The following is a 23565-nucleotide window of genomic DNA, read 5'->3' on the forward strand; positions in this document are numbered from 1 at the left end:
TCTTTGATGTCCAGAGTAGTTGCTGCCCACAGTGTTCTCTATCCTCATGCAAAAAATACACCTCCATATTTTAAGTGGCCACTGTATGTTTTGCTTTGGCTGGGCACAGCACAGTGTGAGAGTTGTATTCTGTTTGGAAATCACAGCCACTGGAAACTGCGGTGGCTTTCTTGCTAAGTGCCTGTGCCTACTGTGATCCAATTCAGCCAGTAATGTGGGAATATGCTTTCATTCATCCTGGCTTCCTTTTGGAGCCTGTTCCAAAGAGCACAGTATTGAGATGGGAAAACGGCAAAGCATTTCAAGGGCTCCTGTGATTAATCAAAAACAATTAGTTAGCACTGCTATCTATCAATCTATCTCTATCAATCTCTCAATCTCTCAATCTATCTATCTATCTATCTATCTATCTATCTATCTATCTATCTATCTTCTCTCTCTTTCTCTCCTCTCTCTCTCATATCTTATATACTTGTGTATAAATTGACTTAATGTATAAGTCAAGGGCATGTTTTGGGGCAAAATAATGGATTCTGAAATGACCCATAGATAAATCAAGGGTCATTCTGAGGAAAGGAGAATGTTCCAGCACTACCTCAGGAGGTCACCAGCATTCCCATTTTCCTGCCTAGGCATTTTAAAAGGCCAGAAATAATGCTGTGGCTGAGAGGGTGCATGTGTCAGTGCTTATTTCAGGTTCTCCCAAGATGGAATAAACTTTGCCTTTTACCACTCTATGCAGAGAAGAGGAGGGCTCCTTTTTTTGATAAGAGTTAAAATACAGAACTTACAGTGACTTGTAATAAGTTGACCCAGTTTTTTGAGCCAATTTTTGAATTTTTTAGACATATTCATGAGTATATACAGTATCTTTCTATCCATGAATTTTTCCTCAAAATGTAGTTTCCAAACGTAACATCTTTAAAATGGGACTGGATATATTCGCAGTCTCACTTAGGGGAGGTGTTGGGATAGTCATATACCAGTATTACATCCACTTTTGGGAGATTTTCAGTAGGAAAAGATGTGAAGAGACTGATGAACTTGAAAAAAAAAAAGGTCGGATGCAATGTAATTCTTTTTCTGTTCTAGCTAACTAACTTTAGATTTCTATTGCATGTTATCTTTCAAGTGCTGATAGATAATATTGTGAACAAAAAAGTTTGCTGTTCTGTCAACTCGTCTGCATCTTGCTGATGTTTCTACTTCCCTCCTGCAAGCATTTTTCAATGTGAGGAAGACTTCTGAAAGGGATTTTGATTCTGACCAGTGTCCCTGAGCTTGCTTGCAGAAGGAGGATGGAAACATCGGTCTGCTGTGCCCCAATCAACAAGAGAATAGGCTCCTATCATTTGCAGCAGTTATGTCTTTGTAAGACAGGACTGGGTGGGGGAGATTGGGACAGGAGTTTCTACTTAGTTGAATAAAAGAAACAGCACAATAAAATCAAAACAAAATATCCAAATATCCAAAATTATGCTCAGTTTTGAAAAATGAGGTCTTAAACAAGTTTATTGGTAAAAACAACAATTTTTAAAGCCCCGTGGGAAAATAAATATCTTAATTTGGTACTAAAACAGTACCAGGGCAGAATGCTGGATCAGGTAGGAATTTGGTCTGTTCTAGAGTTCTTTTTATGTTTCTTTTGGGAAAGCTAACTGGAATTCTACACTCAAAATACACATTTTTTGAGATGAATGTTGCCAGGTCAGGGGGACTATCCCAGATCTTGACATTTCAGAGGCAAAACCTGTGACTCTTTCTGATATCACAACTTAATGATGTTAAAAGTATAATGTTACAAGGGATGGGCCCTGGTGATGTTGTTGTCAAGCCATGGCACACCCCTCCAAAGATTTAAAGAACATCAAGAGACCTCAAGAAAATATGATTTTTTCTTTTATGCTTTCATATCTTTTGCTGCTCCAGAACTGTGCAATGTCAAAGCCGCTAGAGGTTCTGAAACGTACCTAGTGGTAGCTGTACCCTACAAAATCTGTCAGTTTTAATCCTTTAATAAAATGTATCAACTTGATGATTTTGTATAACTTGTATTTTTTTGTGTACTGTGTAAATTCTTACCAATATGAAGTATATAAACTGTATATGTATCAAAATATAACTTGAAGGCAGCCACCTTTCCATGCCCCCAGTTTGCACAATCTCTTGGGAAAGCGGACTGTGGCTAGAATCCCTCCAGCTATTTCCCAAGTTAGATAATTATCAGAAACTTTGCGTATATATACAGATAGATGATCCTCTTTGACAACAAAATGAGCTCAGGATATTTATCCATTCAGCTTGAGGCTGAGAATCTGCTGCTCCTGCAGAAGAAGGGGCTGAGTGGATATGAATTGATTAACTCCCTAAACAGCCAAGTCCTTGCTTGTTTAAAATCACCACCTTTGTCTTTTGGGTCTTGCACCCTTTGTCTCACATGGAACTGGACACTTGAGTTAATCAGGGACTCATCTGCACATCCATGTCACCATTTCCTCCTGGATTGTGCCTCCCAAGGAGTGTCCCTGCAATGGATTGGCTATTTAACTGTCCAAACTCCAGCTGTCTTTCTTCCCACCATGAATGTTTCCTCCCGCAGGCTGTGACATCAAGAGAATCCTCAGGCAATCCTGACACATATCCTAGCCTGCCTCTCTTTCCAGCCAATCAAGGGAGGGAGCAGGAAGTCTGAATAGCTGTCAGAACTGTCAAAAACATCCAGACAGGGCCCATAATGCAGGAGCTCCCGTGATTTTTCCAGAGACATCCAAATGATATCTCAGGTAAAGCAAAATTATTTCGGGACAAAGGAGGAAACCCTGCTTTGTCCCAAATTAATGAGGTACTGGATTAGACCCGGTCTTCCTGAATAACCTGGGTCTAATCCAGTATGGGCACTATCAAGGGGTCGGTCCACACAGCCCTCATGGATTTTCCAGGCTGAACCAGCCCGGAAAACCCAGAGGGCTGTAACCCTCTCCCCAAAATGCTTAAATCCATAATAAAATAACATAACTTACCTGGTTGCTATTAACATGGTGCTAGAGACCTTCTGGCACATAGAAATGATGCATCAGGAGAAGGGGGGTTTTGGGGAGGAAAATTGCTCTTCCCCCCTCTCTTGGTGCATCATTTCTATGAGCCAGAAGGACCCCAGCAGCATGTTAGTGGTGGCCAGGTAAGTTATTTTTTAAAGGGTTTTTAAAGGGTTTTTGGGGAGGGTGTTAGGGTGCCTATGTGTTGTCCCAGAAGGTTCCGGGAGGGCATTTAGACATCCACCACCAGCATGGGCTTTGTGGTTTAGTATGGAGACAGAAGGCTGCCCCAACTCAAGTTTTTTAAACCCAGGTCGGCACAGACTTCTTCCTCGTGTGGAATCGGCCTAAGATGTCTTGTCTTTTTCTGTGAATTTATGCTTGTACTCGCATCTTTTTTGGTTGCATCATAATAAACTTCTGTAGCTTTGCCTCCAACTTGGGGAGTTTGTTTCTCTGTGCTGGCTGATCGAGTTTAGTGGATGCTTACTGGGAATGGACCTCTTTAACTGTGGTCCTAGCTGAAATTACTGCAGTGTTTTTCAAGCTTACAAATTTATCAGCATCTGAAATTGCACAAAGTTTTCCATTCAAATAAAGAAATATCATGTCTATGTATTTAGAAAAAACAGCTACACACATGCACTTACTAAGGCAGTACTCCTGTCTTGAGATTCCTTCTCCTTGCTTTAGGAAGTTGGGTGGAGAGGTCATGCTGGATAGTATACAATTCTAAAGAGAAAAATAAATGGGCCTGAGAGCAAATCAAGTCTGAATGATTAAACAGAGACAAGTGTGCTTGAATACATTATAAGAATGCTTGAAGATGGAAGATGGTAATGTTGGGGAAAATGGAAGGCAGTAGGAAAAGCGGAAGACCAAACTTCAGATGGATCAATAGTATCAAGGTCATTCATTAAAATTTATCCATAAGTTAAATTTGACTTGGTGGCAAATAAAAACCTCCAAAAAACAACAACAACATTATCAATTGCTGAATTTGGAATGTTAGTTATGTCAGCTCTAAACTGCAGATCTCATGGCCAACACGTCTCTATCCTGATGAAGAGTTGTGGTTTGACCATCTTGACTGTTCTTTTGTGACATTTTGGTTGGTCCAATAAAGATATGTTATAAGTTTGGACTTTAAACAAACTGATAAGCTTTGATTCCAAAGCCAACATTGTATTCAAAGCAACAATGCTATTTCTTCAAGGATTTCCTCAATCTAAACCTGATTTTTTTATTCCCAGTTACAATCAGTGCAATTTACCAAGATCCCATTGATTCAGTTGATCTACCCTGCTTCAGATCAAAAATTGAATTTAGGCCATAGATTTTGATTTTTAAAAAAATATGTTTTATTGTAAATAAAATATCTATTATTGTTTATTCCTGTCTGGTTTATAGTGGGCAATTTCTCTAAATAAATAAAGAAGATTGGAAAAGATTGCTTTAAACCAAAACAAAAACTTCCATGACAAAATAGCATTCATTTCCTATAGAATTTGCAATGGTTGCTGTCTAACTGTGACTAATATACATTGGTCTCAGTAGACATATTCTTTATGATTGCATTTGAAAAGCATTTTCTCCCCAAAGGGGAGGGGGGGAACAATCCAAAATTCAGTTTGTCAGGATAAGGACTGTTTTTCATTCCTCTAATAAGATATAATCTCTGCATTAAAATGCAGAACTTCATGCTTCTCTGGAGTTTCAAAGTTCTATTGCTTTTGCTTTGCAGAAATATAAGCTAATAGTTTGAGAAATTCAATAATTTCACACCAAGCCTTGAAATCCCATTCCAGCTAATATCAGCTTTCTGTAAAAAATAAAATAAAATCCAGATTTCATCCTATCAGTCAACAGGTTTGTATCTTGTGCTTTGGGGCAACTTGTCTTCCTTGAAAACTAGTGAAGACATACATTCCTAAACCGAGAAAAGAGAAACCAGTTGTGACTTATTTATCTCACTTGCAGCTTCAGAAATGTGTTTTATAACAAACCTACAAATCTTTGGATGCATAAAACTGATAGAACCATTTTTTTTACACCAGAATGTATTAAGTTCTTTTTGCTTCTTATCCCTCAAACGAACAAACCCAAAGGGTGCTCACCAATGCATCTTGTTCATCTTGGAAAGAAGTCACAAGTGGAGTGCCGCAGGGCTCCGTTCTGGGCCCGGTTCTGTTCAACATCTTTAGTAATGACTTAGATGAAGGGTTAGAAGACACGATCATCAAGTTTGCAGACAATACCATCATATTAGCAATGACCCCATCATATGCAGGGAGCTGCTAGCACAGAGTCCCCCAGAGTCCATCACATGATGTAGAGCTACTTCTCTCAAGAAAGGGAAAAATCATGGGAAGGGATACCATGAACCACAATGGTATGGAATACAGTGTAATGGTTCCCTATGCTGCCCCACGATTTCCCTTGCTGTCCTCCACTTTAAAAGGGCCATCTAATGAGGTCCTTAGACAAAAGTAAACTGCTGCAGCCTCTTTTTGTTTTTGTGATCTTTCTCATTAATCCCTTTGCCATTGATGGTTGGCCCATAGATAGATACCAGTTGCTAATACACTAGTGGAAGCTATGTTCAAAGGATATTGGGAGTATAAGTGTTCTATACCTGATCAAGTTGCTCAGTTTTCTTTACAGCTGGTGTGACAGCTTCTAGCTCCCTAGTTCTTGTTTTTGACCCTCTTGCTCCCCCTGCCTCCTGGTAAGTAATTCAAATCCAAAACATTGCACCACTGGTTAGAATATTGGGAGCAGTCTGTGAGATCTCCACACAGCTTTTTATCCCTATTTTCTAGCCTGCACAGCTCATACTGCTTGAATAACCTCAAAGCCGGGGGACAGTGGTGCTTAATTGTGTGTCTTAAAAAGTGTAGACCATTGATTCCCAAACTGCAGTCCTACAGGTGTTTTGGACTTCCCAGAAGCCTCAGCTGCCTAGGCCAATGATCAGGGATTGTGGGATTGAAATCCAAAACACTTGGAAGTCAGCATTTGAGAAACAGGGACATTCATTAAACCAATGGGATTTTAGTAACTCAACACACAGGTACATTCTATCACTTCAGGCATGGACTGGGGGTCAGTGTGTTGACATAACTGGAAAACATTCCAGTTAAAATCTTTCAACCTTCTTTGGGTCCTCTATCATTTCTGGTCTAAGATGACCTTATAATATTACTTTGGCCTAAATAGTTATAAATAAATGCCCAATGACGTATTGTGTAAACTTAACAGGTAAGCATATTCTTTCCCAGACTTTGAGGTTCTTGTAGAGTTAGTATTGCAAATTCTGTATTTATTGCATCAATAAATCATGGCATGGTTTCTTGCATTTCACTCACACAAATGGTATTTTCATTTATCCCCCCCCCCCCCCCCCCCCCCGCAACTTCCATGATTGCTTGGATGAGACTGATGATTTGTTCTTACATAGTTTGAATGTGCATGATGTTTTGCACAACTAGGCTTAATTAGTGTAGCCTCCGTGTGGCATGCTGGCTGCAGTGTTCTTTTAACATGATTAGATGAATATTAATCTGCTTTGACAGAGGAGACAAGACTGCAGAGGGAAATAGTCCAGGCAGGAATCACTGCAGCACCAGATTGGGTAACTTCTTATGATGCTATCCTACAATAACGAAAAAAAGTTTTGCTATAGGAACAGTTAAAAACACTTGCTGTGCACCTTCCAATTATCTTTTTAAAAATGGACATTGTAGAATTAATGCAGTTTGACACCCCTTTCACTGCCATGGCTCAATGCTATGCAGTCCTGGGAGTTGTAGTTTGGTGGGGCACCAGCACTTTTTAGTAGAGAAGGCCAAAGACCTTGTCAAACTACAACTTCTCCCCCACCTCTCTTTAGCCCAGACTCACCTATTTCCTGTCCCTTTCCCCAAGATGGAAAGGGCATATGGAAAGAGTGAAGAGGAGATGTTGTTTGAAAGCAATAAACACATAAGATGTGTTCCTGTAGCTAAGATAGTGATAAGGATATCTACCTTGTTGTGAACAGACAGTGAGTTCAACCCTTATCTCTCAGCCATCTATCACACTGAAAGAGAGCTTAGCCCATCACGGAAACCTATAGCCTACCTAACCTTTGCTCCGATCCCCCAGTTCAATAGACTGACAGAAGAAGAGTTGAGAGAGGATCACGGAAAGCTATAGCCTTCCCGATCCCGGTTCAGCTAATTTATCAGCTTTCTCAAAGTGACATGGGGGCAGGTGGGCAAGGAAGCTGAGAGAAGATCATGGGAAGCTATAGCTTCCATGGTCCTGTTAGAACTCAACCACATCCTACACAAGTTTGTAGTCCTCTTCAAGGACTTAGGCAGTTGAGTTAGCTGGCAGCAAAAAGACCAGTTTGGAACCATCACAAGAGGAATCCTTTTCTCTGCCCTCTCTGTATTACTTTTTTTTAAAAATCAGAGAAAATTTCAATATCCGAAAGCCAAGAGATCCCTTGCCCTGTCCAAAGCCCTTAAATTAAAGGGAACAGGACACAGTTTTTAAACTCTTTTTTCAACGGGACCCCTTGCCCTACCCAAAGTCCCACACACCAGAGGAGGTGATGTCTCCTCCTATGTCACAGTTTTAAAACACCTCTTTCAATAGGATCTTCTGTTTGAATTCTTCCCCTTGAGTAGACCAGCAAAATTTTAACTCCACTTTTAACACTTCTTTCAATGGAATTTTCCCTCCACCTTTAATAATAATTTCAATTTGGTGGTTTCCCTCTAGAGGAGATTAGCACATTTTAAAACACTTTTTTCAGTAGGACCCACACTGTCTTTAAACCACTTTAAACAATAGAAGGATCATGGAGGGGCACTTCATAAAATGGAGTGTAATAGAGAAATCCACCACTTCCTATGGAGCGTAGATTACTATTAAGGAGAAAATGCAGTGATAGCAAAGTAGTGAGGAACACCCATTCCTCCATGTCACTGAAACTATTCAAATGAACAAATCTGTCAGATCTCATCACATGTGTTTTTGGTGTTACCAACGGCTCAGAACACAATTACTTGCTTATGTTCTGAGCTCCCTCCTTTCAACCCACTCCAGCTCCATTTTAAGGATAAAGGGCAATGGATGATGACCAAAAGTAAGCAAACATCATACGATGGGTCTGTGCCTCTTTGAAATGGCAATGAAATGTCCTATGACTAGGAAAACGCACCATGTGGTGAGGTCATAAATTGGTTAGATATCTAGTCCCTGTTAACTTTCTTATTTAGATATGTAGTTCTTTGAATAAAGTCTTTTATAGTGTTTAAAGTTTGATCCTGCTCCTGTATTGTTGAAGCTCAATTGCTCTATTGCTATGCATTAGTAGCTTCCAATCTGCTGAACTGCTGCTACTACTGTGATTGCTGATTTACATTTTAAATGCTTTTTCCTTTTTGAAAGTTACCCTCAACAGATCCTCACTTAGCTCCTCCACCCTAGTTTGGTGCCAATGACTTTCTCCTCTGTGTAAGATCTCTTTGAAAACTTCATATTTTTATTATGTCTAGCAGCGGGAGGAAAATTAACTAAATTATTTTTATCACCTGTAGAAACAAAAACTTTATAAAAACACATCTGTATCACAGATTCTGAAATTTCAAGACCGGACGTGTTGATTTCACAAGGAGTAGGCTCTGGTCGTGTTAAGCATGATTAATTAAGCATCAACTACAGGTGGTCATAGCATGTAACTGAAATAATAGAAATTGAGTCTAACAAATAAGAAAATATTTCTTTTATCAGAAACCTGGTTTTTTAAGCTTGGGGTGAAAGGGAAAATACACACTTTCCCCAGCACTGTTTTAAACACCTTTGCAAGCAGTGCTTTTAAGAGCATAAAGGAAGACTTTTTCCCAAGCAGTCTGAAGCAGCAGGTGGGGTAATGGGGCAGAATACACAATTTAATATACATGTAATTTTTAAGGCAGTGATTACCAATCTGTGGGCCGTAGCCCACGAGAACAAAAATCTAGTCTGCAAACGCCCTTCCTCTTTTTTATTTTATTTTATTTTATTTATTTCTACTTCTTTCTGCAGAGCTGACCATTGCACTGGATAGCCCACATCACCACTAGATTATTAAGTGTGGTCTTCTGTGGGCAAGCAGATGGTGACTAGTGGATGGCATATGTTCTATATCACATGGGGATCCAAGATGGCAGTCTCCTCTGCTGAAGCCACACCCACTCCAAGACAAGAGGTTACAGCCAAACAACACCTCAGGTAAAAGCGATTTAATGCAGAGAAAACTGGGTTGAGTACTTGGATCTTTCCAGGTGTGGGCCCTATAGAGATTAATTCTTGGGACTGCTTGTGCAGCCCCAGAGGTCAATCCCCACAGCCATCCTTTGGACTCCAGGAACCTGAGGAACTGGGATGGCTGTGGGGATTGACCTCTGGGGCTGTACAAGCAGTCCCAAGAATCAATCTCTATAGGGCCCACCATTCCCTTCCCAAACTTATTGCAGGGGCCTGCTGGCAGCGCATAGTAATTCTGGCATCTAGCCATCCTTCAAGGAAAAGCCCAGGGTTTGGGTTGGTGCTGGATACTGAAACCAGAGAAAAAGTGGGTTATTTAATAATTTCCTCCTGGGTTTTAGGTAAGTGTAGACGGGCCCTTAATTTTTCTACTCTGCATTATGTGGTGGTGGAAATGGGGCCTAAGTGTCCATTATAGTGCCCCAGGTGGTGCAATGGGTTAAGCCTTGTGCCGGCAGGACTGCTCACTTGAGGTTTGGGTTATCTGACCCAAAGGTTGTCCGTTCGAATCCAGGGAGAGTGTGGTTGAACTCCCTCTGTCAGCTCCAGCTCCCCATGCTGGGACATAAGACAGGCCTCCCACAAGGATGGTAAAAACATCAAACCATCCAGGCATTCCCTGGGCAGTGTCCTTGAAGACGGCCCATTCTCTTACACCAATTTCTCAAGTTGCTCCTGACACAAAAAAATAGTGCAGATTGAACTGCAATATATAGTCAATGTACACTCATATAATCCAGTACTATGCAGTTAAATGGAATTATATGAGTCTACACTGACCCTATAATGCAGTTCAATATGCATTATAATGGCAGTGCAGATGGGGCCTAAGATTTTGGCCCTTTTGTTTGTCCCAGCTAGAGTAGATCCATTGAATCAGTTGTTGAATCATAAGTTGTGATCTATGTATATGCCATTGATTCTATTGGCCTAATTTAGCTGGAACTACTCAAAAGATTGAAGTCTAATAGTGGCAATCTTTGAGAAGTATTTCTAGAAGTACAGACAGCCACAGAGGCTCAAGCATGCAAAAGTTATGGTTCAGGTAGCCTACTTTTAATTTGCACATGCTTAATTCTATTGAAACCTGTCAGCCTTTCCTAATTCACTCTGAGAATGAAAATCAATGCTAATTTCATTTTCCCAAACAAGAACAAATCATGGGGCCGGGCTGTGGCGCAGCTGGCTAGTAACCAGCTGCTATAAATCACTACTGACTGAGAGGTCATGAGTTCGAAGCCCGGGTCGGGTTAAGCCTCCGACCATTAATAGCCCCGGCTTGCTGTTGACCTATGCAGCCCCGAAAGACAGTTGCATCTGTCAATTAGGGAAATTTAGGGACGCTTTATGCGGGAGGCTAATTTACAACACCATAAAACTGCCAGCAAAACATGAGGAAAGGAATGAGGAAGTACAGCCACTACTGGACGGTGAAGCAACAGCTCCCCCTGTGGCCGGAATCGTGAAGCTGGAAAAATGTTAAAAATGCCTCTGAGTCTGTCTAATGTATGTTGTTTGTCTGTTGGCATTGAATGTTTGCCATATATGTGTTCATTGTAATCTGCCCTGAGTCCCCTTCGGGGTGAGAAGGGCGGAATATAAATACTGTAAATAAATAAATAATAAATGACAATTATTTTCTCTACCCCTTCATTCTGGGAGAATGCAATTTTTAAAGTGCAATTTTTGACCACTATTCTCAATTCTGTACTTCTTTGAGTAAAGCTCATTTGTAAAAAATAAAAATAGACATCTTGTTCTTTGCAACAACCTCCCTTGTTTCTTCTGTACTGTATAATTGACATACTGTTTCCTGCTAAAAACATTGGGTTATTTTACACATAAAAGTAGTGGAGAAGGTTACACTTTACTTCTTTAGTTGGGATCTTACTCTTCAGTTCAGAAAATGAACATCAGCATTTGACGATATACAGTTCCACATCATGCATTTTTTCAAGTCGCTCCTGACACACATACAGTTCCACATCACTGTCAGATGTGTGCACACAAAATGAGAGAATTTTCTTTTCTTTTTTGACTTCTTTTGAGGCAGTCTGCACACATCCAGGTGTGAATATCTCAAGTCCACCTGTTTTGCAACTTATTGACACTCCTTTTATCCAGCAACACGAGTAAGCTACCTATCGGCCACCTGATCTGCTAATACCCTTTAATGTCCTTCTGCTCCATGCCTGAGGTCGGAGCGGATGGCGAACGTGCTTTTGGTATGAATGATTTAAGGGAACAGGTGAAAGTATTTACATGGAGATACTTATGCCACTCTTTCAAAGTCTCCCGATCAACTATGCTTGATTGTCTTCCCCCAAGTGGTCCCATGTGTATTTCTAATCGTGTTGCTGTTTGTACAATGAGTTGTCCTGCCACATTTCATGGCTATTTAACTTTCCAGTGAATTTTGCATTCAAACCTACTGGGAAGCATCTCTCAACCATTCATCACTAATTCAGGGACAGATACAATCCAAGACAAATGATTGACCACTGATATAAGATCATCTGGAAGGTTCACTTTCCTGCTTCCGTCTTCTCTGTGTTTCCTGGATTCTGAATATTTGATTAAGTTAGACAAAAATTGTTCTTCTGTGTGAGCTTGGTGCTCTGAATTTTTCATTTTAGTACCTGGGTTTTAAGGGTAGTTGGGATTGTTTTCACTCATTAATAAAATACATATCTGTAAAGCTTGCTCCCTTCCCATATATCTGAGTCTATGTGCAGCATTTATACCATATCTGGTCCATTAGAATTTCTTTCTTTTTATAATAGAAAGCTGTCTCATCACTCTCTCTGTTCACATTTGAAAAATAGTTCAATACAATTCCCTCACAGATTAAAGCATGTTTAAGAAGTGCTTTGTGCACATTCAAAATGTTTATTTCCAGAATTTATACCCCGCCCTTCTCACCCGGGGGGACTCAGGGCGGCTTACACAGTTGGCAACATTTAATGCCAAGAACATAATAATAAAACAAAAAACAGTACATATAATCAATTAAAATTATAAAAATACATCATTAAAATACATTATAAAAATTAAAACATAAGTAAATTAGATCCATTTGTCTAAAAACCTCATGCTTCAGCCTTCAATCGGACCATGTCAACGTTATCATATTACTCGTTAAAAGCTTGTGCACACAGCCATGTTTTCACAGCCTTTCTGAAACCCAGAAGAGTTGGGGCTTGTCGGATATTTGTGGGGAGGGTGTTCCACAGCCGGGGAGCCACCACCGAGAAGGCCCTGTCCCTCGTTCCCACCAGCAAATGTACACATATTTAATATGTATCTCCAGCTGTCTCCCAACCTGCAGGTTAGGAAGTAACAGACTGGATGAGATCTGCAGTAAAATAAAATAAAACCACCAGATTAAAGTATTTCCATAGTTTTACCAGTTTCATTGAAAATAAATATTTATAGGAGCTTCCTTAGATGTCATTTGAGGACCAACAAGATTGGGTGTATACATGTTCAATTGTCCATGTATTTGTATGTATGTGTATGCATATTTATCCATTATATTTTTATGTCTTCTTGTTTGTTTTATCCTATTTTCTCTTCCACTTCAATTTCACTTTCACAGTTTTTGTTTTAAGAAGCTACTAGGCCTCCCTCCCCCCTCCTATCAACCATGGTTTCTCCTCACAGCTCCATCCATTCATGCTTGTTGCTTCGGTTGAACCCATTTTTACCTCAGAGGGGAGCCTCGGCTCCACGGGAAACCACTGATGGAGGAGCGGGAGCCACTGACAGCAGCGCTCACCTAGCTCCAAAACAAGAAATATTTACTAATCTCTCTGAAAGTTTTGGAGGCTGCTGTTTCAGTTTGTAAATGCTTCTGAGGGTCCCTTTTTGATTAGTAACTTGGTTTGAACACTGAAAACAGAGGGAAATCTCTGAGTGACTTGAGCAAAGTTGGGAACATTCAGCCCTCTGTATGTTTTGGACTAGAGTTCACACAATCTCTTATATTGAGTGGGGCTGATGGAAGCTGGAGTTAATGGATGCAAGCATCTATCCAACAACAATATTCATGGGAGGTGTTTGAAAAAAAATGTTGAAGAACAAATTTGTTCCAACTCTTATATTCTAAGTGGCTTCATTTAACCATTTCTTAAGAAAGCTATAATAGGAATATGCGTAATGTTGCTACCTGCCGTGTCAGACCCTTTGGGAATTTGCTTTACAAATATTTGCAATTCCTTTTTAGAATGAATATTAGCTTTCCTTGATTTGCTATCACAGTGTTGATAGGAGCAGAGCAAAGAAGAATGAGGGGAGAGTGGGGAATCAACTTTTTGTGCGGCCGTGTTTATTTTAAAGTCGGCTTTCAAAACCTGCAGAACAGGAGCCAAAAGTCTGAACAATGAGCACATTGTAGCCATAACTAGCAATTTTGCTGTAAGTACAGAATTCAAGAATAGAACAATCTGGTGCTACCCCCCGCTTTTAAAAATCTTTTGCCACTGAGGGCTTTCGCCAAAATGCTGGAGGTGTGATATAATCCCCTGTAATTACATGTTTTGTGATAGAGCATTCCTTGGCTGTTTAACTGGATTAAAAATTGATTTAGAGTGCTGGGAGGTGTTTCAAGCGGGCTGGTAAAATAATTAGCAATTAATACCATGCTGCAGTTCAGCAGCCATTGTTCTGCTTTACTTTGTTTCTGGAGTACATATTCGAGGGACCTGTGTGAATGGTTTCACAGTCTCTTAGTCTATTGAGTGGCATTCTCTGTTGCTTTATGTGCAGGTGAGCACATCAGAAAGGAAAAAAACTCAATTTAGGAATCACATAGGGAAATAGCACTAAGAATCTCATCCCATCTTACTTTCCCCACACAAATAATGAATTGGCATAGTCTTGTGTATTCTATTTCTATTTATTTACTGAATTATTTGTCACTGTCTCTTTGGTGTTATGCTCTCAAGGCAGCTAGCGGTGGAGCAATGGGTTAAACCCTTGTGCCAGCTGAACTGCTGATTTGAAGGTTGGCAGTTCAAATCTAAGAGATTTGGTGAGATCCCAAATGTCAGACTCATCATCCAATGCCGGGACATGAGAGAAGCCTCCCACAGGATGGTAACACACCCAGGCATCCCCAGGGCAACATCTTTGCAGACGACTGATTCTCTCACACCAGAAGCAACTTGTCAACAGGTGCTAGTGCCTCCAAAGAGTGCTGGTGTCATTTGGTGAAATATCTGGAATCCTCCCTCCCTCAAAAAAAAAGTAATGGATTATTTTTAGTCTTTTGCATAGAAAGCATATTCATAGTTTTCATTCTTCCTTTGACAAAAATACATCTCACGTGAACTGAGAAGCACCATAAGGGAATATATCACATAACATTTGGTAGGTCAAATAGGAATTTTACATAACACCAAATAAACCGGTAGAAAAAGTTGTACATTTAAACTTCCTTAAAATATATATACATTTATATATTGTCTAGGTTTCTGCATAGCAGGAGGTTGGACTAGATGGCCCATGTGGTCTCTTCCAACTCTATGATTCTATGCAACTTGAAATCAGCCAATAGATGAAATAGGGAGTATGGTATTAAAATAGAACACAGCACTAGGAATGTTCACATTGGGATTTACCTTCAGTGCTTACTTAAACATATGTGCATACAGTGTAGAGGTTCCATGTCAGTTATTTAGCTGGCCAATATTTATGGAAGAATTACAAATGTTGATGTTTAAAATTCCAGTTCCTTCCCTTCTTGCTACAATACCATGCTAGCTAAATATTCCTAACTGCTCCCAAAGGACTTTCTCCTTCTCTCCCCTTGGAACTGCCATGAAAATCCTATTAATGTCAGAAGGAGTTATGATTATATATCAAGAGTCAAAGATTTCTAAATAATTAATTGGATTCCCTGCATAATTCACCTCTTTTGATAAACTGGAGCTGTCAAGATTCATGCAGTAGGCTATTTCAATTACTTTCTTGAGCCTCAGGCACTTGATGCTCCATTAGGAAATTGCCTAAAGCCTTAGAATGCAGATACAAGATAGTAGTGGGATTCATAAAGGCGTCCAACTTTATTCTATCTGCAGTACTACCAGGGTTACTGAGAGAACCACTGTGTGTTATAGATATCCCTATTCATCTGAAAAGTCTTTTATAAAAAAGACAAAGTCTGTAATAAGTAACCTAACATTTTTGAAGGTAGGTAGATATGTTCTGCTACTTTCCTATCTCATCTTTTTATAGAATCATCGAATTATAAGATATCACAAGAGCTATTTAGTCCATTTCTCTGTCATGCAGGAATACAGAACTATATCACTCCTGATAGATGGTTGCTCATGATCTATTGAAAGGCCTCCACAGAAAATAGATATATTCCACTGGAGAAAACACTGAGAGGTGATCTGATAGCCTTCTTTAAATATACAAAAGGATGTCATGAAGAAGATAGAAGAAACATGTTTTCTGCTGCTTTTGAAAACAAACTCTTGAGACTTACCTCCTTTTGCCTTTGACCTCTCCACTTGAAAGACAATGACAGACAACGCATGGAAGTAATACAAGGTTACAGCTTTATTTGAAATTACCATCTGCAATGCAGCAGCAATTGGGCAAGCAAGCACATCAGTCATGAGGTTGGCTTAAACTGGTCCTCCTGAGGAGATTGATCCTACATACAGGGAGGCCCTGCTCTCAATCCCACCTTCTTCGCAAGCGCGATTGGTGGGGACGAGAGACAGGGCCTTCTCTGCTGTGGCCCCTTAGCTGTGGAGTTCTTTCCCTAGACATATCAGATCAGCCCCTCCCTTCTGGCCTTTAGAAGGAGAGTAAAAACCTGGCTTTTGGGAGCAGGCCTTTGAAAAATAGCATAGTGGAACCATCTTAACTTGAAATTGTGCAATGCGATTACGGAACGGCCTTAGACCTTGTTTTTGGATGACATGTTTTAACATTGAAATGTATTTTAATTATGCTATGATATATGTGTTAATTTTTAAATTCAATTTTATATGTATTTTTATGTGTTAAGGCACCGTATAAGTGTTGTTTGTAAGCTGCCATGAGTCCCCCTCGGGGTAAAGAAAGGTGAGGTATAAATAAGGGAAATAATAAATAAATATTCATTTACCAGACAGTTGTGAGACCATCAAAGTGCCTGGATCTTACCTGTTGTGCTATGATAATGTGAACATGAACCAAACCAAAATCCAGAGAGCGCAGAGTAGGCAATCCACCCCACACCCCAAAAAAACCCTGTTCAAGGTCAATCAGGACATAGTCTCAAATTATGACTAGCCTTGTGAATGCTATCAAAGGGGGTGTGCGTGACAGATGATGACTCTAAAGTCCCTGCTGTGCCCTTCCACATAGTCATATAACCCAGAATATCAAGGCAGAATAACCCAAAATATCTGCTTTGAACTGCGTTATCTGAGTCTATATGAGTTATATGATTCCCACCCAATGAATGAGGGTTTGATGGTTCTTTAAATGTACGAAGGAATGTCATGGAGAAAATGGAAGAAACGGGGGCTTTTTGGGGGAAGGGATTACTTCCTGTCTGCTCCCTGCTTCTTCCTGCCTGTCCCCTTTACATAGATTCACCTAGCCATGTGCATGTTTTGTGTGGGGATCCTGTTTTCAGATCCTCAATCCTCAATTTGTCTATTAAAATGAACATGCATGATCTATGCAGAATTTTGCATGTATATTAAATCAGCTCTGATTTATAAAAATATCTGACAAGTACATAGATACAAAGAAGGGCAGCAGGGAGAGAGAGTTTAAAAGCTGGTTGTGGATATGACATTGGAACAGAAACCCTATGCGGATTGGCAATGGAGCTCTTTTAATCTCAGCTACTTGAGCACTTTTCTGACCTGCTAGAGCAAATAGCTTCTAAGGTTACCCGAGGATCAGATTTTGTTTTGTTTCTTTTAAGTGGGAGTGCATTACAGGTCTTCTCCATGGTACAGTGATCATTGTTCAGCCCAATCAAGGTTCACTGCTGTGAAAGCTAAGCTCCTGTTTCAAATCCACCGAGGGCTGAGTCAACCACCACTTTAATAATGCCCTGGCCATGAGTCTAACAAAACAGATTTAACATTATCAATCTGTGCCTTTTGTTTTGAAGTATGAGGAGCTTATACTGGCAGAACAAAGATGCAGTCCTACTTTTGCGCTTATTCAAACAGCGAGGATCACACAAGGCCACAATATAACAAAACAGAAATATATTTGAATATTATGACAAGACATTTTAGGTTTCAAAAAGAGATTCAAAAGTTTTACCCTCAAATCGCCTATATTGGGAAAAAGATCATCTGCCATAGATAACAAAATGACTCCAAAAGAGTCTTGCCTTGCAGTTTCAAAGCTATCTTGCCATGCTTCAAATCTATTTCTGTTTTGTTAGTCACACTAATAAGCATATACTCATAAGTGATTAGCTGCATCCTTCTGGGATCCAGAATAGATTCTGAAATGTTGTTTGAAGCTTTCAAAATGTTCTTTCTCTTCATACACTCCAACTTTCCTTATTTCACAAGAATTAATCCTCTGTTGTCCAACCTTTTCAGCTGTTTTTGAAATGTTCCAATTTTTCTCCCATTCTTTTGCTCTCCCCTTTTGATCTCAGTTGCTGCACACTGACTTGAAACTGCGAAAGTAGCTTGCACCCAGTTAACTTGCAGGAAATGTGGGGTGGAATCTCACTGTTTCCAGCAGACTCAGGCAAAAGCAAACATCTGCAGCCACCCCTTGCTTGTGTATGCTTCCTTATTAATACTTTTTACCATCTTGACTACACCTTGATGTTACTTAGCCACATAAGTCCCAGTTTTTATCTGTTAAAGGCAGAAATCAATCCTTCTGCAAGGCCACAAATACAGCTTAATGGTGTAACATTGAGCTGTATTTCTGGCCCTTGAGCGTTCTAACTGGAGTCAGCTGTTACCAACAGTGCTGTGGAATTCGATGAGGGATAGAAAACTAAAGGGATAAACGTGTCAATTGGAAGATGTGTCAAGCCAAGCCTTCCACCTGGAAAACAATGTCCCCACTGGAAAAGAACATGCAGATTAGGAATAAATTCACCTACAGACCCACCACCAAGAACCTACCCTTGGAAGGCAATCATTCAGCCACGAGTAATAGCCTATGATGATATGATGATGACCCTTTATTTTATAGAAATGTAAGTTAGCAAGAAGGATCCTAGGAGGATATCTGGGGAAGTGAGAGGACATATTTTGGTGGAGAGGAAGAGTTCTCATGGGGTCATTGACCCACTAACCCTACCTTACGTTGTCTTTCCAAGGCTTAGAGGATTCACCAGCCTTTCTTATGTCTATAGCAATTATCAAGAAAGCATCTGAAAGCATCACTCCTCTATTTCTCTTTTCTTGTACCTGTCAAATGGCAGTCTGGGAACAAATTATTATGAATTACCAGTAGTGCGAAGCAGGGAATAGTTGCCAGTTTTGTAGATATAAGATAATCATCACTTTGTTGCTTTGAGGAAAACGGAACAGCTAGGTAGCTTTCAGTTTGGCAGGTACTTAGGAGACTAGTTCAGGAGTATGATTTTCTTGTGTTCCTCTCCAATAGAGCAAACTATTGCTCAGAACAACCACCTTTTTCCCGATCCTTTTTTGTATGCTACAGAGAAGCATGGACATCTATGACGGCTCACTTGGTGGTACTGGAGCTGACAGGAGACTCCTACATTCCAGTCCTAGATTATGAAAATTATAGAAAGAATGCGTTCTCACACAAAACTAAAATAACTTCCAGGGCCAGAAATATTTTGCTGCGTGATGCACAACAAGAGTAACTCCAAAGGAGGGAATTACCCCTGTCAAATCACAGACAAATAGGTGCAGAGGTTTTTGTTCCATGTACCTTTACACTTTGTGGGTTTTTAAAATGTGAACTGCCAATAACAAAAAATCTCACCCTTCTTGGCAGTCATGATTAGCAAGTTTTAGATGAACAGATTAAGATAAAATTTTGCTGGAACAACCTTTCTATTATGGAGGATATCCAGAAAAAGAAGAACTTTTATCCTTAGTTTTCTTGTTGAATATTGTTATAAAATTGACAGAGAGCATAGAGTAGCAAATCTGCAAATATTTTAGGAAGAAAGCTGGAACAGCTTATAGAAAGATGTAGCACTCACATGGAAAACCTTTTTTCTTAAGCTTTATGGGAAAGAGTGATTCGTTTTCGTTTCTCTCCATTTGTGGTTTTGGGTGGGAAATTTGTATACAGATCATAGATATGTTCTCAGATAAAAGAGCAGCACATTTCCAGAAGGCAAATTGCCATGTTTAGGGAATTATAATGCCTGAGACCCAGATAATGGTTTTTGTAAATAGTTAGTATGACAGCATAGAGGAAAAATAGAATTTCACATTTCTGTTCACATCCCAAAAAGAAAATTACAGTAATGCACAAGCTACTTAATATGACCTTTTCTAATACTAACCAAAAATCTGATTTTATTCTGTGATTGTTCATCAGTGTTTCCTGTTCAATAAAGAAGAAAGAAGCAGATATCATGAGTTTTATCAAAATCAATACCTTTCCCAAAGTTCGACAACTAGAGAATCTCTTAAAATGTACCCTAGGATTAGAAGGAGGACCTGCCCGTCACTCGACCCCATTCCCTCTGGTTCTTCCCAGCATTAGACATTTTCACAGAAACAAATAATAAATAACTTTATTTATATTCTGCCCTAGTTCCCTGAGAACACTAATTCTTCTCCATACTACTTTTCTGAAACATAAGCAAAGCTTCCATGGACCCTTCAATTCCAAGAACCTTGGAATGAAGCATGCTTCACATCAAGCAGCTCTCCAACTATTTCACAGGGCATCAGTTCAACTCAGACTTAAGGCTTTGACCAGAGTTAGTTAACACATCTTGCTGGGTTTTGCTGGCCACAAAACTTGTGCATGCAAACTGGGTCAACATGGCTCCCTGCCCTCTGCTCCAGCAATCACCAGCGTTTTAATGAGCATACTTTTAAACAGTATGATAACTGTGACCATGAAGTGTCACTACAGCTAGTCAGACCTTCTGGCAAAGATCTCAAAACTATACAGCCCCTTGGCCTTTACACATGTCATGTTATCTCAAGCTGTTTGGTTACTTTGGTCTTTGGATGGAGCCCCTGGGACCTTCGCCCCACCTGCTCATTTTCTCAGCACACATTCGATGTACTATTGCATCTGTGACCATGTCATTTGTTCCTGTCCATTAAGGCAGGCTGCTTCCATCACCAGCAAAGCTCCTTAGCCAATAAACTGTCAACAAGCAATGCAGCCATATGGAATTACACACTGTTTCCCAAACATTATGACAAAGTTTGATGAGAGGCACATATCACACACTTTCTATTGTCTACTAATATTAACTCTGTCCTTTTCATGCATACTAACCATTATTTTGGAGTTATGTCAACAGAAATTGGCTTGTTACTCAGGATTCTATTTTAGTGTTAAGCATTCATTGGATAGTCTCTGATTATTTGCTATCCATTCCTAAGATTATTTGATTTTAGTACAGTAGAGTCTCACTTATCCAAGCTAAACGGGCCGGCAGAAGCTTGGATAAGTGAATATCTTGGATAAGAAGGAGGGATTAAGGAAAAGCCTATTGAACATCAAATTAGGTTATGATTTTACAAATTAAGCACCAAAACATCATGTTATACAACAAATTTGACAGAAAAAGTAGTTCAATAAGCAGTAATGTTATGTTGTAACTACTGTATTTACGAATTTAGCACCAGAATATCATGATATATTGAAAACATTGACTACAAAAATGGCTTGGATAATCCAGAAGCTTGGATAAGCGAGGCTTGGATAAGTGAGACTCTACTGTATTTGTCATTTGATTGTGTATAAAGTATGTACATATCATGTTTACAGCAGATAGTTTTGGAAAGCTGTCATGGATTCACAGTTGAAAGATTATGACATACATTTGACATCTTCCAAAATCAAAACAAATATTTTTATTTTTAAAAAGCAGAATGGTATGTGTGTGCTTTCATGTCAGCTGTCAATATATGGTGCTTCCATGAATTTCATGGTATTTTCTTAGGAAATGAATATTTGAAAGAGATTTTGCCAACTCCTTCCTCTGAAATATAGCACACAGCACTTGGTTTCCATTAGTGCATTCTCATCCAAGTATTAACCAGGACTGGCCCTGCTTATCTTCCAAAGTCAGACACAATCTGGCACCTTCACAGTATTCGGGCATAGACATTCTTAAATAAAATGAAATAAATGATCTGATAAAACTATAGCACTGACATGCTGAACAGTGAATTAAATCTTCATGCCCCAAATTCTTCTTTCAAATTCAGCTTTAGGTGTGGGGATGGGGCATCATTTTCCAGCACAATTTCTTCCTGCTAGAAGAACATTAAAGTTCCCTGATGACAATCCAAAGTTAACAACAATCTAACATTAGGACAACACATCAATTGTATGTATGTGACCAGAGTTAAAAATGTTAAGACCCTAAAACTATACCAAGTTTCAAAAACCTCACAAAATTTCTAAAAATGTGTATTAATCCAAGAGGTATGGTAGATGAATGGCTAAGTGTTTGTGTTTTTGCAGGTGGATAGTCTGCAGTCTGCTTGGTACATCACCTTGGTACACTATCCCAAATGAATATCCCTGATCCTTGTTAGCATTTGCATTTGCACCCCTACAGTATTTTTTTTCCTTCAGTCACTTCGAAGTTTCTCATGTTAAGGTCCAAATAATATATGAATACTCAATACACTGCTTCTGTTTACTCACCTTCTTCACCTTTGTAAGGATGTGACCTGACACCGTGTAGCTCTCACTGTAATGTGAGAGAATCACATTTTAACAACTAAATGCACCTGCCAATGTTAAACACCTTTGTCAAGAAGACTCTGAGTGCTTTCAGCCAATGTCTGACAAACATATCTCCTCCATCTACAGTTGGGTGAAAACAATAGCTTCAGTGAAGCAAAGTGCTATCTGAAGGGATTTCAATTTACATTCACCTACCCACCTCCTTTAGCTGTAAATCCATCTCACCACCCTCTGAATGAAAGTGTTCTGACATCCTTGGTGCCCTCTTTCTCATTCTATGGTTATTATTGACCCCCCACATATTGGCCTCCGTATCCATGAACCATCCACAGCTTGGATTTTTTTTAAAGAATTCCAAAAGCAAGGACTGAATTTGCCATTTTATATAAGGAACACCATGTATTACACTACGGAATATAATGAGACTAATCATCCATGGACTTTGGTATTCATGGGATTCTGGAATCAAACCTCAGCAGTTACAAAGGATCCAATGAACTTTAGTAGAGTTTGGGTTACAGATTAGAAATAATTTGGTCCATTCTGGTGATTTTTAAGAGTGGTTTGATATGCAAGAGCCAGCAAATATTACCTTTTCACAGTATGAAAAAATAAAAAAGAGCTGGACTCAACTTTGGGAAGGGGAGAAATCAGGTTGCATACACAGTAGGAATACGCTGTCCTTTTCCTTCCCCTGGAAACCTGAACAGCTATTTCTTCATGGCATGAATACATTTTCCTCCCCTTTCCTTCCCACTAGTAATAAACAGGACGAGGAGCCATTACTCCTGGAGCCCGATGGGTCCTGGTAAGGGCAAGGGAAAGTCTTGGGCAAGGGAAAGTCTTGTCTATGCAAGTTGCAGTCATGCACTAACATGTCACTCCAGTAGCTGACCACAATCTGTTGCTGAGGCTTACAGATCAAGCAGCTAGTATATATGCAGGGGCATGAGCCGTTCAAATGATGACAGGATGAAAATAGCAACTCTCTTTAGAGATGGACAAGAATTTCATTTTTAATTGTTAAAATAAAGATTAACCCAAATTCTGAAATGTGGTGCTGGAGACCAGTTTTACTGTGGCTTGCTAAAAAGTCAAACGAATAGGTATTAGAGCAAATCAAGCCCAGATGACTGAACTGAGATTGTGGTATTTTGGTTGTATTTTGAGAAGACATGACTCACAAGCAAAGACAATTGTGCTTGATAAGGTAGAAGGCAGTAGGAAAAGAGGAAGACTGCATTACACATGAATTGATTCCATCAAGAAAGTCTCAGCCTTGTCTGCAAGACATAGGCAAGGCTGTTGATGGTAGGGTGACTTGAAGGTTTCTCCTTCAACACATAACAAAAGGAAAGCCTTCCAA

At 39.6% G+C, this 23565-nt stretch overlaps 1 long non-coding RNA gene across 1 annotated transcript in view; it reads left to right on the top strand.

Moving 5' to 3' along the window:
* The first annotated feature begins 8344 nt into the window (after positions 1-8344).
* Positions 8345-23565, top strand: part of LOC134296437 (uncharacterized) — a 175632-nt gene continuing 160411 nt past the window's right edge. Inside the window, exon 1 of the long non-coding RNA XR_010003184.1 lies at positions 8345-9299. This is a non-coding gene — a long non-coding RNA (uncharacterized LOC134296437). The remainder of the gene's footprint in view (positions 9300-23565) is intronic.

This window comes from Anolis carolinensis, chromosome 1 (genome assembly GCF_035594765.1).
Source record: "Anolis carolinensis isolate JA03-04 chromosome 1, rAnoCar3.1.pri, whole genome shotgun sequence".
In the NCBI taxonomy this organism is placed as follows: domain Eukaryota; kingdom Metazoa; phylum Chordata; class Lepidosauria; order Squamata; family Dactyloidae; genus Anolis; species Anolis carolinensis.